A 19,974-nucleotide genomic window follows, 5' to 3' on the forward strand; every position below is an offset into this window, starting at 1 on the left:
TTTTATCTTGCAAAATACACACACGGAAGGACATTATACAAAATGATTGCCTTCTTGTTAAATCCAATACACTAACGAATAATGTATCTTTGTTACACATCATCAATAACATAGGAAGAAAAGGAATAACATTCATATGATTTCGGAATGAGGAAGATACTTGGATGGAAGGGACGAGGGGCAAAGTGAGGTTTCATTGACTATCTTAAATAAAGACTTTTGAGGCGGTTTATCATTCTCCATAAATACCATGCATGGAAACCAAAATGTGATGTAATGAATATACACATTATGACTCATCAAAAAAACATCTTATATCGCACAAATAATATTTATTTATGTTTGTATTTAGTATGAAATATACTTCAATATTTCTGTAAAAAAAAAAAAAAAAAAAGAAATATACTTCAATATTGAGGCTTAGGACCTGTTTAAATTTACAGAACTGATTGAAGCTGAACTGAACTGAATCGAATAGAGCTAAAATAAATATTTTATGAGAGAAAGAAATTAGGAGTTGAACTGAACTGAACTAATTGGAGCTGAACTGAACTGAATTGATTAGAGCTGCATTGAGCTGAATTTAACTAAAGTGAAGTGAAATTAAACTGAAGTGAACAGGCCCTTAATCATTCAGATTCAAGAAATACAACAAGGGGGAGATTATCTTATACATCACAAATTGTTATACAAACTCCATTATATTTAGACCGTTCATGATAGAAGTAATGAATATAAACATTTTAACATTTAAGAAACTTCAATTTTGAGGTTTGTTCCAAGACATACATTGGCTTCACTCCAAACCAAGAGAATATAACCTTTTCATCAAATGCTTCAAAAACCTTATTCTCATCTAAAAATTTGTTCCAAAACCACTTATTATACAATACTTAGTATTGCTAGGAGGTTGTTGGTGATGGGCAGCATGATGTGAGCGTGACACTATCACCCCCAAATCTTGTAAGGCCAAAACAATTGTGGGTATGTATTATGTAACTCGCTCTTTCTTGAATATGACCATAATACATGGATTTGGTGGCTAAATAAGAGGCAAGTCGATAAAGATCCAACAAATGTATGCCAATAGGGTCGGGTCATTGTAAACAAGGTCAATAGGTAATAATGCGAAGGTTATGTATTGGGATAGTTTACGGTGCCTTAAATCTATGTACTGTAGTATTTTGTGTTAAAAGAGCTCCAAGGGGTCATACTGTAGATATGGTTTAATCCCAATCAAGTTTTGAGTAACACCCCTAGAACTAAACCAATCTAGCTTAGTAAGTTAATTATTGCTTCTTTCAAAAAAAAAAAAAAAAAAATAAAAAAAATAAAAAAAAAGTTAATTGTTGCTTAGAATTTTATTGATGTTTGTTGTTTTTATTTTTAAGGAAATCAAGTCTTTTATCTGTAAAATGCAACATAAAAATTATTAGGGTGATTAGTACTTTAAGCTATACATATTATATATACCAGTAATAAAAGGTTTTATGTTCAAATCTCGTTCCTTTGAGTTTTATACCGTTATAAATTATAAAATTATCATCACAATTAATTAAGTACACTTACATTATTTGCACGTGCATTACAGTGATTGTACGGGTTTAAAAGCTAGTTACAATACAATATATAGATCTACATATGCATCATCAATTGTACAATACATACTACATGATTTAAAAAGAACTTCATTATTGAAGCTAGGAGGGCGGTGTGGAATTTTCCTCAATCAATTTTCACGCTAGGCTCATTCCAAGACCTTGGCTTAACTCCAAACAAAAAGAATATAACCTTTTCAAATGCCACAAAAACCTTATTTTCATCTAAAAATTTGTTCCAAATTCCACTTACAATGCAATAGTTACTATTATAAGGAACATGGTGATGGGCAGCATGTTGTGTGCGTGACACTATCACCCCCAAATCTTGTAAGGTCACAACTATTGGGGGTAACTTGTTCTTTGTTGAATGGGACCATGCATGGAATTGATGGCTAAATAATAGAAAAGTTGATAAAGATCCCACAAATGCCATTAAGATTGGATCATTGAAAATGAGGTGAATAGGTAAGAATGTGAATGTTGTGAATCTAGATAGTTGATATAGATTTTTGGCTACTTGATACCTAGAGATGATCCAAGGTTTCTCATGGTGCCATTGAAAGGCCTCAATCTGAGACCCGAATATTGTGTTTGTTGTTTCTCCATAGTTGTCAATGCCCCAATGGTATATTCCGGAAATGAGATCTGACATAATGTACCCAGCTAAGCTAGCTACGATGGGCTTCAACCATATGTGGGAATTGATTGAGATGGCTATGGATTTGGTTAGGGCTATAAGCACAGTGGTGCACCCGATAGCCAACCATGCTTGGTGCACCCATGTGGATTTCGAACTTAGGTCATCGGGTTCTTGATCATTAGTATTTTTAGCTTGATGAGCTTGAATGGTTGGAGTTAAGCTCGGTTGGACTTCTAGGTGGGTTGATCCAATGCCTGACATTATTGTATCTAGATGAGCTAGAGTACGTGTGGCTGATAACTTGGTGGTAGCTAGGTTTTCTAGGCGTATTGGTATGGGATATGAATAGTATCTTTATGGGAAGATTGAATTATTGATTTATGTTGATAAAGGATTGATAATAGACAAATACTTAAAGGGATACTTGAGGATAATTAGAGGGTAGTGTCGTAATTTAAATAACTAATGTTTGGTATGTACATTAGAACATAACAAGCTAATATTGACCCTTTTTCATTATTATTTATTTATTTATTTATTTATTTATTTGGTGTTTAGAGAGCCACAAGGGGGAGTGAGAATCGATCCTAGGATCTCCCGGAATCGGGAGGAAACCTCTAATCACTTGAGCTATCCCTTCTCACTCTTAATATTGGCCGTTTGTAAAGATTATACATTCTTTGCAACCCAGGGTTTTGATTTACATTATGCACACTTTGAGGATGGAAACTAGGATTCCTTACTCTTCATGCCTATTACTCTCAAAATGTCTAACCTATTAATTTGTGTTAGCTTGACCTATATAATAATCTATAATATAATTTAAGAGTTTTTTTTTTCCAACTTTCATTCACAACACTCCAAATTCTCATCCTTGCAATTCTAGCCCTTCTATTTTTTATTTTTTATTTTTTTTGAAAAAAATAACCAATAACCACCATTTTAACTCATAACTACCCATATCACTTATAAAAAAATAAAAATTAAAATAACCACCATTTAAACTCATAACTACTCATATCACTTAAAAAAATAAAAAATAAAAAAATAAATAAACAATAACCATTCTTTAAAACTATCACATTTACCAATTTTTTCTACTTAAATATATATACTACATATATCCTGTGCATGAGCACGGGTACACTTTTACCATTTTTTTCCTACTCATATCACTTAAAAAAATAAAAAATAAAATAAATAAATAAACAATAACCATTCTTTAATAACTATCACATTTACCAATTTTTTCTCTTAAATATATATAATACATATATCTCGTGCATGAGCACGGGTACATTCTAGTTTGAACTAATTATACAGTTTTTCTTATCTTTGATAAGTGGTGGATATACGTATACGGAAGAACATATATTACGAAATAATTGCTTACATTATGTTAAATTCAATACACTAATAAATAATGAAATAGACTACTCAACTAATTTTACACAAGTGATATTAACGTTATGTGCTAAGTCAATAACAAATTCAAGGCAAAATCCAATAATTAATTAAACCAAAGTACTCATACAAGTAGAGTTATAATTTAAAGTCATTAATTATTCCATCTCCCTCCTATTATTTGGAGTGATGCTACACATACAACCCTGGTTGTATGTGGGCTACCACATACAATGCCATTGTATGTATGCCACGTCAAAAGGGAGTAAAAAAATAAAAGGAAAAAAGGTGGGCCCTAAAATGCAAACCAATTAAATGTTGCTCACATACAACCATTGTATGTGTAGCCTTTTCTTATTATTTGGGATAAAACAGTCCTACACGGTTTCATCAATCATCATTGCAGTGACAAGTGAGACCAACACTTGCCTGTTAGGGTAATACGATGTAATTCTAAATTTATCATTTATTTGTTGAAAATCAATTTTTGATAAATAACTGTAAATTATCATGCTATTATTCCTGTCAAAAATAGTATAGTATAAATGACAAATTTAATTAAATTCTGTCTTTTCAGGGATTGGTAATATTTTTCTTCTCCATATTGAACTCATGTGAACCTTCTTTTTTCTTATCCTCCCCAACCCCCCCCCCCCCACCCACCTTTTTTTTTTTTTTTTTTTTCTATTTCTCATATTAAAAAGTATACTACCTCCGTTTCTTTATAGTTCACACGTATTCCTTTTTAGGAAGTTTCTTTTTAGTTGACACGTTTCCTTTTTGGGTAAATTTTTTACCTTGCATTTACAAGCTACCCCACTTGCTTTTTCATTCTCTATCACTCTCTCTCCCCTCCTTAATATATGTGCCTAAATCAAACGCGTCAACTAAATAGAAATGGAGGAAGTATTAATTAATTATTTATTTGTCTTTAAAAAAAATATGTAATTATGATGTATCCTTTAAAAAAAACAGTAAATCATTAATTATTTAATTATGATCGATGATTTAATTATGATGTAACATTTTTATTGTCTTATCAAAAAGAGAGAAATGATGGAATTTTCGGGCCCTCCAAATGAAAGGGGGTTGCACGAAAGGTATTGCCTAAATTAAGTTCAACTAGCTTTTGGACCCGTTCTACGCACGGGTTATGCTTAAGTTATATATTTATTTGAAACTTTACAAATTATCTTGTCACAAAAAAAAAAAAAAAAACCCTTTTACAAATTATTTGAATGAATTTATTTTATCGTCTTTTGACATATTATAATATTTTATGAATTTATGGTAATAGACTAATAGTTGTACAAAAAATGGCTTAAAATCATAAAATCATATCTCTATCGCATGATATATTAATCAACAATTTGTATAAAAAACTACTTTGTAAATACCAAACACTTATTATAATTTACAATTTTTACATCAAATGTGAAGACATTATATTCTTCTTTAGCTTTACCAATATATGTCTCTTATATTGCGCTTAATATCTTCAAAATTAAAGCCCCATGACACGCAAACAATGTCATCCTATGGAATTTCCATAGTATTCTTGCCACCTAAATATTTCCCTTTTCAATCATCATCCTCATTGTTGTAGAAATTTCACATAGAATTTTGAGAGATATACTAATTTTTTAGTTTTTGAAACTTAATGAGTGTGAAAAAATCTTTATTAAAAATTTGTATTTATATAAGAAGAGGGGGAAGATAAGGGGTCAAATTAAAGAAATGAATTATGAAGTGAATAAATTGAATTGATAGATGGAATAATGAGAAGAGGAGAAGGTTTAGGAAATTTAATTTGTTATTGAATTAAAATAAAGATTACAAAATATAAAAGTTATTGAGAAATAAAGGGGGAGATGAAGAGAGAATTTCTTTGAAAACATAAGGAGGGAGAATGAATAAAGAAAGGTGAGAAAGAATGATGACATGTGTCAATTTTGGTTTGTGTTTTTAAATACTAAGTATAGATTAGCCTTTTGGCCCGTACAATGCACGAAATGTTTATAAATTTTCATAAGTGTATAATATCAATTTTCATTTTATATTTTAATTGGAAAATGAATAGTTTATAAAGGAGAATAAGGGTGAAGATTGAATCTAACGGTAGAAGATGTTAAATTGGGGGAAAGTGAATCAAATAACATTAATACATGTATTGAATTAAAGCTAGTTCTTTTTTTTTTTAATAAAAGAACTAATTTATGGGCCCGAGCGTTGCCCTGGATTTTTACATGGAACTGATCATCAATATATGTTAGGGAGATAATTTATGATTCAATTTTCTTGTAATGAAATTTGTTATTCATATTGTCATTTACTACATACGAATATTTTGTATTCGAAAGATTATTTAAAAAATTGCATAGCTTAGTGTTAAGAAACTTGGTTGTAGAATTAGAGGTTTTAAGTTCAAATCTTATGGTGAACTTTTTTTTTTTATTATAAGTGAACGACATATAATGAAGACAAATGGAAGGGAAAGCCACGTGAGTAGTTACATGGGTGATATGGCGTAGTAGGGTAACTTACATGACACGTGGACGTTGTTAGAAACGTCTTTTAATATATTACTGTAGATAGATGGGGATTAAAAACAAAAAAAAAAATAATGAAAAGAGGTGACATGTGGCATTGGTGAAAAAATAAAGTTACATGTGGCATAATTGGGATGATGGTTTGTATTTTTAAATACTAGAAAATTCAAGTTTATCAATATGATAAACATGAGTTGTTTATCAAAGGGTATATTGGACTATTTACTCATAAATAGTAGGGATAATTTTGCCATTTAATATTTTTGTTAGGCAAATTCAACTAACAGCGTTAGCCTTGTCGTTAGTCAAAATTTACAAGCAAATTCATCTTCTTCACTAGAGAAAGCCAGCGAGTCGACCAAACGCCAGTGAGTTTGTAAGTCGATTTTCTTCCAATTTAGCGTATGTATAATGGAAAAAATTCAGAAAATTATAATGGAGAAATTCAATCTTCAAGCCCAATTTTAGCTTTAATGGAGGACATGGTCACCCTACCCTTTGGGGTTGACCATGCCCTTAATTTCACCCATATTTCTAGGGTTTTTCGTTCATATCGGCGCCGGAATGGGGTCATCTTCAATGTCACCGTCTTCAATGGTGTCGCCTTTGATGTGAGCTTCAATGGAGGAGGAAAGAGGAAGAAGAAGGATGATTATTGCAATTGACGACTTCATTGTTGCAGAAAATATGGTGATGAAAATGGTATCTTCCTCCATTGTTGAAGGGAGTAGCTGGGTCTTCTTTCTCTTTCTTCTGTTTAGATTCCGCCGGTTAGGGACCAATCTTCAGCACGTGATTAAAAGAGGGTGAAAATATTTTTTAATTAGCCAGCACGAGATTCAATGCAATATAATTACCAAATTGCCATTTGATAAACATTTCAAGTTTATGAAATTGATACCCCTGGGCTTCATCTTTAAATACTTCCTCCGTTAATGGTTATTTGCAACAAAAGGGTATTATTTGTGAGATATAAAATATTCCTTTGTTGCAAATAACCATTAACGGAGGAAGTACTAAAGTATAGATATAAATATAAATTTTTGATAGATAAATTAAGTTCATTCAATATTTTATTTTATTTTGAGGTAAATCAATCTATATCTATACTTTAGTATTTAAAAACACAAACCATAATTTTTCATATGACACATGTCATCACAAGTCACTCAATACCACATATGACACATGTCACCCCTTTTAATCTTTTTGTTTAAGTCTTAATGTATTCCATAACTTGCAAATTCAATTAAGAAAATGAAGTGTTTCATTTCCATCATAATAAAATAAAGTTGAACCAATTAATATGCTTCACATAAACATATGAATTGAATTATATAAAAATTGTCTTTTTAATTCCTAAACTTAAAACATAACTTAAACTAATATGTCATTTCATATCCTACAATCTTCATGTATATATACGTAACTAAGTTTCATTATCTTTTTCCATTGATCTACCCTCATTCTTTTTTTCCCTTTTAGTTTTAGCAATGAAACAATTACTTCGTATTTCATATCAAAAGTTTCAACTATTGAAAAACATACCTACATATGAACTAACTTAGGTAAGAACCCGTGCATCGAACGGGCCAAAAGGCTAGTTAAGTTCAATATGGCACACCACAAGTTCTTAAAAAATACTAATGCTAAATTTAGGCAAGAAACAATTCTATTCATTCCTACATACGTGATACGATATTAATGATTTAAACTATGCCTCCTTAGACTACTGTTGACAATATGCATCATAAGTAGATTTACCAAGAATCCTTGTCAGTTTTCATCTATCCTAACAAATGTTCTCGTGCCATTTGGCTATCTTTCATAAATGAAGTCCTATTTCTTCTCGTCAAAAAATAAAAAAATAAATAAATAATATTCCCATGTCTGGTTGAATAAATGACATGAGTATCCAAAGATAAGGAATGTAACTGGGAGCTGAGGAAAGTTCCTTTACAATATTTTAGCTCCCCTTTTCTCCTAATATTGGAGGAATTCGACTACAAAGAGAAAAACAAAAATATTATACAATACTGGATATAAATTTTCTTTCTCTTCCTTGCATTTTCTATCATTAACCAAATTTGGAAAATAAAAACACCTTCCTTTCCCTTCCTTTCTCTTCTGTTCTTATACTAATATAGTAATAACCAAACATCAATAACTAAGGGCTTGTTTGGCATCGTTTTTGGTTTCAGTTTTCTATTTACAAAACAAAAAAGGTGTTTCTACTTTTTAGTTGCCAGTTTTCAAAATTAACATGATTTTAAAAAGTTTGACTAATTTTTGATACATTTTATGACATTTAACATATGGTTTTGAAAAATAAAAAAAATAAAAAAAAAAAAACAAAAAACTACATTAATGCCATACGAGCCCTAAGTTTATGGATCCTTTGTAGTGCATAAATTGATATTATTATCGATCGCTTTCTCCCCTTTAATGCATAATATATTTTCTAATTTGCACCCAATCAACTCCTTAATTTGCTAGGATTAGCATGTACTTTATTTGACATACAACTACTCCGCACTGTATCATGTTTACTCTTTTTTTTTTTTTTTTTTCCACTTATGATTGCAAGATTATGTGATTAACATTCCACAATCTTTATTGCATGAGATACTTTTATCATTTTGATAATGACCTATTTTTTAAAGAAAATACATACTACGTATATTTGAATACATAGTCATCATATGAGATCCTGTTAAATTCATCTCGATTTTAGGTTTGAAATATACATATGCAAAAAGAAAAAAGCTTATTTTGTATTATATTAGAAAATATGCAACATTCCAAATGGTAAAATCAAAATGAACATGTACATAGGGGAAGACGATCCTCCATCCCCACCTGTGTATTAGTGTATACTATTGTCTATGTCTAGCTCTACGCTACACTGCCCAAAAAAATCTATAGTTCATTAGATTTAGAGTAGTCATGCTAAGAGAGAACAAATTTTTAAAGAACCAACTCAATGTAATCAAAAGTTTAAACTGATGGTTGAACTCCATGTTGAGTTTATATACGTTGTGTATATATAAAAAATAAAAGAACGAAGATCCTAACTTGAAGAAAGGAGGAGAAGAGGGAAATCGGAGGTGGATTAACAAATAGCAATGTGGTGGTATTCATAATTAACTTTTAGAAGATGAAATATAATGAGATATGTTTTGAGAATGAAGTCAAGATAAAGGATAACACATAATAGAGTAAGATGTATGAAAGACTAAAAAGGGTACAATTATAATAGTGAACGCGCCACACTATTACAAGTCGGCACATAATAGAGTAAGATGTATGAAAGACTAAAAAGGGTACAATTATAATAGTGAACGCGCCACACTATTACAAGTCGCATACTTCCTCCGTTTCTTTTTAGTTGACACGTTTCTTTAGTCACGTTTGCCAATGCACTTATTCAATCATTAATATCTTTAATTGTCGACAAGCAAAAATTTTGAAAAGTTGATATTTTGAAAGTATATAACGCGAATCTAACAAGATCCCTCATGACTATATTTTTCATTACGTATAAAGTACAAAATACGGTCAAAGGGAGGTGGATGAATAGTAGAGCTGGGCATGGGCCGGGTCAGCACGCGGGCGGCCCGGGCACGGCCCGAGGATGGCCCGGCACGGCACGGCCCGCTGAGTGGCCCGGCCCGGCACGACGGCACGCCCCTCATGCCTCGTGCGGGCTGCGTTAAAAAAAACAAAAAATGGCCCGGCCCGGCACGAGCCCGTGATGGCCCGCCGGCACGGCCCGCAGCACAGCCCGTGGGTAACGGCTAGTTGGCAGCAGCTCTATTTCCCTCCAACGGCTATAAACGGCTATAAACGGCTCTATTTTCACCTATAAATACCACCCTCAACTTCCAATTCTTTTCACAACTCATCTTCTCATCTCATTCTTTTACTCTCTTATTCTCATATATTATAATTTATAAATTATAATCTCTTAATATTTCTTAATCTCTTATTCTCTTATACTAAATTACTAATTAAGTAATAATTAAGAAAAAAAATTGGGTTTCGGTTTAGTGGAAAGCTTTGAAGCACGGTTGTAAGATCTTTCTTATCTTTATCTTGTTATTATTAATATTATTTTAATTGTTGTTTACTTGTTAATTTGTTATTAATATTGTTATTAATTTGTTAGTATTACTAGTTATACTTATACTTGTTAATTGTTATAATTTGTTATAATTTGTTACTTTGTTAGTGTTATAAACTTATAATTGTTAATTTGTTATAATTGTTAATATTGTTGTTAATTATTATTTATTAGTTAATAATCTTAATTAATCATGACATCAAACCCGAACCAATCCTCCTCTAAAAAAGCCAAATCTAAACGATCATTGGAAGGCTCTTCTATGCCCCTCCCTACAATGCAAATCCCTACTATGCAAATCCCTACAATGGCCAATCCCACCCACCCCGGGTTTTCTACCGGTTTTCCCACCGGATTAGATCAACAAGGGGCATTCCAACCATGGCAAAGGACCCAATCTCCACCTTATTATGCCTCCGCACATGATATGCCTTTTGAATTTAACTATCAAACAACTCAAGCAAGCAACACACAACCTGCCGGCTCTAGTGACCCATCCGTCCAAAATACTATTCCCCCATCTGATAACTCATTCATTGAATGGTACACCGAAGAAGAAATGACCCTTTTGAAAAACCGAAAGAGTAAATGTTGGCAATATTTCTTGTTAAGTAAAGATGGTGAAAAAGCCAAGTGTAAAACTTGTGGTAATGTTTATTCGGCTCCAGCCAAAGGCGGTACGGGGCACCTAAACCGACACAGTGAAAAATGTGGTGCCCCTAGTACTGACCCAACTCAACCAAAAATTTCTCAATTCCATCCTTATGGCTTCACTTACAATTATGAGAGGGATAGGGATGAACTTGGGAGAATGATAGTCCAAGCCGAACAACCTTTTCTTTTTGCTGAAAGTGATCCGTTTAACAATTACATTAAACGAGCACTACAACCCCAACACAAAAAAATCTCCCGAAAAACCGTTAAAACAGCTGCCATGAAAACTTACTTAGAATACAAAATGAAATTAATTGAAGAACTTAAAACTCTTACTTCAAGAGTTTCTATAACTTCTGATGCATGGGATGGTGGTTATGGTTTACATTATTTGTGTGTTACTTGTCATTGGGTTGATAGTGAATGGTTATTGCAAAAACGTATTATTTATTTCAAAATGCTTGAATACCCCCATACGGCCTTTAATATTTCTAATTGTATTATGAGTGCTCTTGATGAATATTGTCTTAGGGACAAAATCATGTCCATGACGTTTGATAATGCAACATCCATGACAGCTAGTGCTAATCTAATTAAACCAAACTTGCATAATGTCATAATGGATGGAGATGCATTACATATTAGATGCATTTGTCATGTTTTAAACTTGTGTGTTAAGGATGGACAAGAAGCAATTGGTCCATACTATTCCAAAATTCGAAATGCTGTTTTGTCTATTATGTCTTCTAGCAGTAGGTATCAGGAATGGAGGCGATATCTTAAGCAAAATAAGATAAAGCCTATTAGAATAAAAACGGATTGTCCAACTAGGTGGAACTCCACCTATGACATGTTGAGTCAGGCAATTTCGTATAGAGTTCCATTTTCATTGTTTTACAATAATAAGTATCCACAATTCATGATAGCAGACTCCGATTGGGATAATTGTGAAAAATATATGCAATTTTTACAATTATTATATAGTATGACTCACTGTTTTTCTTCTGTTTATGTTCCTTGCATTCATTCTTTCCTTCAAAATGCATGTTTATTTGCTCAACTTCTTTCTCAACATCGATCACAACAAGATTACAATGATTATGTTCCACAAATGGAGGCTAAATGGCGTAAATATTACACTAAGCTTCCTATGGTTTATATGTTTGCTTCTATTTTAGATCCTAGATCAAAGTATGATGGCACATTTATGCTAATTGATATTTACTATGAATGCATGCAACTCGGTGATGGTGCCGAAGAATATAAAAATCATGTGAAAGATAAATTTTTTGAGTTATATAGAGTTTATGAATCTAAATATGGAACCGTCACTCATTTTGCCCCTTCTCAAACATCCAAAAGCGTAAGTAAAACGGGCAAAAGTTTGGCGGCCCAAGCTGCTAACATGTTATCTAAGTTTTCAGGTAGTGGATCATCATCAAGGCGAACACAAAGCGATGTTTCGGAGTTGCAAATGTACTTAAACTACGACTTCATGAAAGGCTTGGACGAAGATTCGAGGTTGGGGATGGACATCCTAGATTGGTGGAAATCCCAAAGCACAAAGCATCCAATTTTGGCGGCAATGGCACGTGATATTTTCAGCATCCAAGCCTCCTCCGTTGCCTCCGAACGAGCTTTTAGTGCTTCGGGAAGGGTTCTAGACGATAGAAGAACAAGTTTGTTGCCCGAAACACTAGAAATGTGTGTTTGCTTGAAGGATTGGATGGATGCCCAAGAACGCATCCAAGATCGTACTTTTACGGCCAACGACAACATCGATGGTTCCGATCGTTCTGGTTCAACTAGCTCCTCCGCATTAGCTAGTGAACATGAAGCCGAAGATGAAGACGAAGAAGATAATGAAGACCTTGATTGAAGATTACCAACAACTCGAGAATTAATATTAATTAGCGAAAATTCTAGTATTTCCTATGTACTCTATTAATTAGTGAAAATGTTAGTATTTCCTATGTTGGCTATGTACTCTATTAACATTAGCCGTATAATAAAATAACAAAATAAGTTATTCATCAATTATTGTTAGTTGTACACTTGTACTTCATATTATCTTTTACTTAATAAATTTTTATGAATGAATTTTTTCAACTTTTAATTTTATGGAATATGTTATATTGTTATTTAATTTTTGTCTAATACTTATATAGTTATATGAATAATATGATATATAGTAAATTATGAATGAACAATAAATATTAATATAATTTAAACAATATTTAATATAACTTAACTCCATAAAAAATTTAATAATTATTAAATTCAAATATTAAATTGTATAATTATTCAATTCAATTTTTTCTTTCATAAAAAAAATTCAAGTTTTTTTAAAGTTTTTTTTAATTGTTTTTTTTAAAAAAGAAAAAGAAAAAAGGGTAAGCCGTGGGCCGGCACGGTGGCCGGCACGACGGGCGGCCCGGCACGGCACGACCGGCACGGTGGGCCGTGCCGTGGACAGGGGAAGCTTGAAGGCCGGCACGGCACGGCACGGCCCGCCTCCACCGTGGGCCGGCACGGCCCGGCACGACACTGTTCATGGCCCGCCTAGGCACGGCCCACGGTAGGCCCGGCACGGCCCATGCCCACCGCTAATGAATAGTGCTAAAGTCAAAACGTGTCAACTAAAAGGAAACGGAGGTAGTATTTGCTAGCTTAGACTTTGACATACTAAGCTTCAAGACTTCAAGTTACTTATTGTATCTTTGCATTTTGCGAAATCAATCATTTTTGTTAAGTATTATACTACATAAAACACAATATCTATCATGCATATTTATGCATGTTTTTTAATGTTATATTCACCAATAAAGTATCTTTTGCATTGCATGAACCTGAAAACTATTGTATTATAAAGAGATCTACTAATATTTCCTTCATCAATAATACATAGATTACATTATTTAGATTGTTCATACTAATTTAAATTCATTAAACAAATACAAAATAAGTGATTTAAAAAGACACTTTATGATTGAGACTAGGAAAGAGCTGGTGTAGAGTTCTCCTTAGTCAACTTCAAGCTAGGCTCATTCCAAGACCTTGGCTTAACTCCAAACCAAAAGAATATAAACTTTTCAAATGCCACAAAAACCTTATTTTCATCTAAAAATTTGTTCCAAATTCCACTTACTATGCAATAGTTACAATTAAAAGGAGCATGATGGTGGGCAGCATGTTGTGTGCGTGACACTAACACCCCCAAATCTTGCAAGGTCACAACTATTGGAGGTAACTTGCTCTTTGTTGAGTGAGACCATGCATGAAATTGCTGGCTAAATAAGAGGCAAGCCGATAAACATCCAACAAATGCCATTAAGATCGCGTCATTAAAAAAGAGGTTAATAGGTAAGAAAATGAAAGTCGCGGCTTGGCCTAGTGCATGAAGGTTGTTTGCTACTTCACGTCTTGTGATGTACCAAGGCATGTCATGGTGCCCTTGGAAGTCGTCGATTTGAGCTCCAAATATGGGGGTGTTTGCATCCCCATAGTTGTCTACGCTCCAATGGTAGACTCCAGACATGAGATCTGCAACAACGTACCCAGCCAAGCCAGCTATGATTGGCTCGACCCATATATGGGAATGGATCGAGGCCACTATTGACTTGGTTAGGGCAATTAGCACAGTTGTGCACCCGCTAACTAACCAAGCTCGGTGAACCCATGTGGATTTGAAAGCCGGATCATTGGGCTTAAGCCCCTCGGTGATCTTAGCTTGAGCCACCATTATGGGTTGAGTAGAGCTCGGTTCGACTTTTGTGGAAATTGACATTATTGGACACATTCATGTTGAAAAGTGTTTAACGGGTGGTACCTTAAATAAAAAAAAGGACATGGTGGACATACGTACACGGAAGATCAATAATAGAATTAATATAAACTAAAAAAAAAAAAAAAAAAATTGTTGCCGATTTTGGGCAAACTTGCCAAACTTGTGGAGGACAAAATAAAATTATACAATACTTCCTCCGTTTTCTTTTACTTGCAACACACCTTTTAGGCACGCAGTTTTAGGAGATGATCACTACTACAAAACTTGGAAAAACGACCCCTAATTAAAGACCCGTTATTTAACCAACGGGTCTGTTAGATGTAAAAGATCCAATTTTAATTATAACGGGTCTCTTATATGTATGAGAAAAAATAAAATAAAAATATGAGACCAGTTATCAAAGTTAACGGGTCTCTTCATTTTACTAGGTCCCACATCTCTAATGAGAAAAGAAAAATAAGGGGTCTGTTTCTTTTTTGATGGGTCTCTTAACTTTATTTGCTCCTTATTTATCATTATATTTCCCTACAAACCAGTTCACCTACTATCTCTCTCTTCAAAGCCTCCGTCCAAGCCCAACCCCAACCCCTAATAATTAAAACCCTCATTTTCTCTCTGGGAAGCCGCCGTCACTTCTTCATCCCTTCTCCATTGAATCAAACCAGTGCTCCTTCATCCCTTCTCGCTACATTTACTTTAAGAATGGTAAAAAGGGGATCTTTTCGATTACTCTACATTTATATATCTTTTTGAAGTTCGAGTATGTCGTTAAGGTCCGATTATAGTTCGATAATAGATCTAAAAATTATGAAGAATTGTTGTTTAATTGATGACCTAACTTCGGTTAAAAATTGAGGTAATTAATCTATCCATTGAATTTTCAGTTTAAATTTTCTTGATATTTATAATGTGGTTGTTATTAAATTTTTGAATTGTATTTAATATAAAGTTTACAACTGCTTCCATCTTCATTCTAGTTGTATTTTTGGATCTCTCCTTCGGGGTCATTTCTTTGCATAATGGAGGTTTCTTGGAGATTAATGTTGTTGTAATTCCTGGGAGTTATTTTTTGGTATTAGTTAAATTTTAAGTAAATCATGCAAACCCAAAGTGCTTACTGAAATTGGAGTTCTAATATATACCAATGCTCCGATTTAATCAGCTTTTCCACAGAGAATTTTTATAGTTGGAAATTAAATCCCTCCTTTGAATGAGCAATCGTTCGGTTTCTTCCAGCTTGCGCTTTTTCCAGCTGTAGCATATCATTTTCTTAATGAATGATTGTTACATAATTAATTAGCTTTTTTATTTATCTTATTTAAATTTTGTTGTATCACCAATTTGAGTGTCAGAATTTTTATACTCTTATCAATTTCATTAACATTAATTTGTCTTATATTTTTGTTTTGGCAGATTTGTGTGATTTCGTCCACTAAATCCTCAAACAAAGGACTAAAGGAGATAGAAAATGGAGTATTCAAGTCTGGTTGGTGTAATTATAATAGTAAAATTCAAGAAAATCATATACGAAGTATATTTTATATTGCAATTTTATGTTGGACGATTTTTTTTCTTTTTTGTATTACATTAATTTTAATTTAATCCATTGTTATTTTTTGTGGATCATTTGGACGAATGATCCGCCAATTTTTATGAACAGGGTTCAATTTCAAAATTCATATGAAAATCTTTCAAATAATACCAAAAATAAAAAGCAAAATTTTTTTTTTATTAATTTTTTTTTTTTTTTTTTTTTTTTTTGTAAAAATAAGAGAACAAAGAGACCTGTCGTTTGACATGGTAGGTCTGTTTGATATCACTAAACAGACCCCCTACCTCAAATAACGGGTCTCTTCTTTTTCTAAATTATTAAATTCATAACCTACATAACAGACCCGCTATCACCTACACCGGGTCTCTTTGTCTTCATAAACAGACCCCCCATGAACGGGTCTCTTTATCAAACAGACCCCTGAGATAGAGACCCGTTGTGAGGCGGTCTCTCAGGCATATTTTAACGGATCTCTTTGCCAATTTTTGTAGTAGTGGATTAGTGAGGGTAAACGAGCGATTTTATCAATATAATTTTGACACGAAGATTAGAATAGGGTTAAGTATCATTTGTAAAAATTATAATGAATAATTTATCCGTTTACATTACATAAACCCGACCTCAAAACACGTGTCACAAGGCTGTGTTGCAAGTAAAAAGAAACGGAGGAAGTATTACAGTTTATCTTGAATAAGCTAATCAAATCATACAATATTCATGTGGATATATATATCTCTAAGCTAATAGAGCCTATTACAGTTTATCTTGAATAAGTTAATCAAGTCGCGCATTATTCATGTGAAAATGTTTTTATTTTTTTTTTTTCCTTATAATTCTTTTTTTTTCAACCATTAAATTAAAATACTCCGTATAATATAAAGTATAAACCCTTTGTTCTAACCCTTTTATTTTTAACAAGATATTTGAATGTAAATGAATGTGACAAGAGATACTAGAGAAATTTATCTATAATGAATGTATGAGAGCATGAAATAAAAAACCATAACTTTTGATAGTGGAGTTTAGGACTAATGAGGACTGAGGAGGAAAAGGACTCCATTGAGCTTGAGGGTTTACTTTCATATGGTTCTCATTAGTAAATTAAGAAGTTGATTAAAAACGCGCTTAATTTAGGAGCTTTAATATTATTATCAGAGTAACATTCTCTGTGTAAATCGTACTATACTATTTTTTTCGGTTAATAGTTTATACAAATAAAATATCGTAGCTTACTAGATTTGCTTTATTTATTTATTTATAACAAAGAAAACTAATATCTTTTGCCCTTTCTATCACGTACTGTTTTTTGATTAATTCCTTATTAATACCGAGCACTTTGCCTAAGTCTTTAATGTCAAGTGTCTTGCATTTTTTTTTTTTTTTCAATTCTTAGAATTGTCAAAGATATCTGATACGCTCATATAATAAATTATATGCCACATCCGTTCAAAAAAAAAAAAATTTGTATGCCACATGTTTTTTGATCTATACATTATTTTCAAAGTGGAAAACATCAAAATAAATAATCTTGTCCTCTTCATTATTTTTGCTCCTTCAATACAATATTTTTATGTGATGAAAGAACTATAAGACTTATCTACCACGGTGGTGTATTGAAGTCAGAAGTGTGTATTCAAAATGATTGAATAATAATAAATAGCTTCGGTCCTTTATTATTATTATTATATCAAAAATCAAAACCTACAGAGTCAATCAATTTACAAGAAATTGGTGGGGAGCCGAGATACAATCTGGGCCCCCACCCCTCTAGCTATAGCGAACCCTATCCTGCTGAAGATGTGAGCAGCTGCACGAGCACCAATATCCTGAGTCTTAGCGAAAGCCTGAACCCGCTTTAGCAACGCAACAACATCCTTCTCTAATTCCCCCAACGAAGAAAAGGAGAAAGGAAGAAAACCATAGCCAATAGCCCTGCAACGCGTCCCATACTTGTCCCGCTTCCGCTGAGCCACCGCCGACACAGCACGACCAGGAACGAAGTCAGACAACCCCGATTGCGTCAAAGGTGAAGAGCCCGAACCTTATTATTATTAAAATTATTATTATTATTATTATTATTATTATTATTATTATTATTATTATTATTATTATTATTATTATAAAGTTGGTAATTTCATATTTGCCAATATACATTTTTATCATTTAAATATCTTAAATTATATTTTTGTAAAAAATATAAAATGTTGGTATTAAAAAGGGGGGAAAATTAAAATGGCTTATACTCGAATTTTCATATATTTTGGAGAAGAATGTAGTGAGGGTACAGGAAAAGAGGGGAAAAAATTAAAATTGCTTATACAAGCATATGGGCTTTCATATATTTTGGAGAAAAAGGTAGTGAGGGTAAAGGAAAAGAGGGGGAAAAAAATTTAAGTTCAAGTAGTAATATTAAGAGTTTAAGAAGGAATTTTTTTTAAAAAAAAGGCGGAAGATTGTTGATTTATTTACGAAAATGTCACTAGATAAACAAGTTTTGTTTATCATGAAGATAATCTTGTATTTTTCCGAAAAAAGGGAATAAATAAAATAAAAGGGCGAGGCTAGAAATCGAACCTCAAACCTATGAGGCCCAAGCGCACAAACTGAAACCCTTGCTACTATTGAGCTGCGCTTCTTTACCTATTTAACTTATGCACACATATTCTATTTATTCTCTTTTTTTTTCTGATTTTTTTTAAATAATTTTTTTTTCCTCAAAAAATCAGTGAGTTCAATGAACTTATTGTGCATCCGAAATGTTTATAGCTGTATACAATTAAGGGCTTTTGCTTTCCTTTATTTTGTAGGTATTGTGTATGAGATAATAAATGAACCCATACAATATTCATGTGGATATCTTTAAGCTAATAGAGCCTATTACAGTTTATCTTGAATAAGTTAATTAAGTCACATTATTTATATGAAAATGGTTTTTTTTTTTTCCCTTAAGATACATATTTTTTTTTTCAACTATTAAATCAAATACTCCATATAATATAAACCTCTATTCTAATTAATTAATTGTCGTATATTATGAAGGGTTGCACAAATTAAGTTTAATTGTAAGAAGATATTTTAATGAGAGGGGGCATGAAATTTGAAATTAAATCATAACTTTTGATAGCGGAGTTTAGGGCCTATGAGGCCAGGAGGAAAAGAACTCCATTGAGCCTAGTGGGTTCAAATGGTTTGCATAAGTAGATTGAGAAGTTGATTAAGAAAACAAGCATAATTAAGGAGTTTTGATATATTTTACGGAGTTAAATTCTCTATGTAAATCATACGAGTACTATTTTTTCGGTTAATAGTTTATATAAATAATAAAAAAAAAACTTAGCTTTGCTTCATTTATTTATAACAAAGGAATTCTTTTGACCTTTTCTATCACTGTTTTTTGATTAAATCCTCATTAATACTTTGTCTAAGGGTCTATTCACGTTTACTGAACTGAGTAAAACTGAACTGATTGGAGCTGATGAAATGAACTGATTGGAGCTGAATTAAACTGAATATTTTTTAGAGAAGAAAATTAAGAGATGAATTGAACTGAAATTAAGCTGAAACGAATAGACCCTAAGTCTTTAATGTCAATTGTCTTGCATTTTAAATTTTCCAATTTTTAGAAAATGTCAAGGATATGTGATATGCGCATATGTATGATAAT

General features: G+C 32.4%; 2 pseudogenes; both read right to left on the reverse strand.

Annotated features, from left to right (window-relative positions):
* Positions 1–494: 494 nt before the first annotated feature.
* Positions 495–2,502, reverse strand: LOC145604354 (fatty acid desaturase 4, chloroplastic pseudogene; annotated as a pseudogene).
* An 11,464-nt stretch (positions 2,503–13,966) lies between these two features.
* Positions 13,967–14,758, reverse strand: LOC145604355 (fatty acid desaturase 4, chloroplastic pseudogene; annotated as a pseudogene).
* Positions 14,759–19,974: the final 5,216 nt, after the last annotated feature.

Source organism: Chenopodium album, chromosome 22 (assembly GCF_948465745.1).
Source record: "Chenopodium album chromosome 22, dcCheAlbu1.1, whole genome shotgun sequence".
Classification (NCBI taxonomy): domain Eukaryota; kingdom Viridiplantae; phylum Streptophyta; class Magnoliopsida; order Caryophyllales; family Amaranthaceae; genus Chenopodium; species Chenopodium album.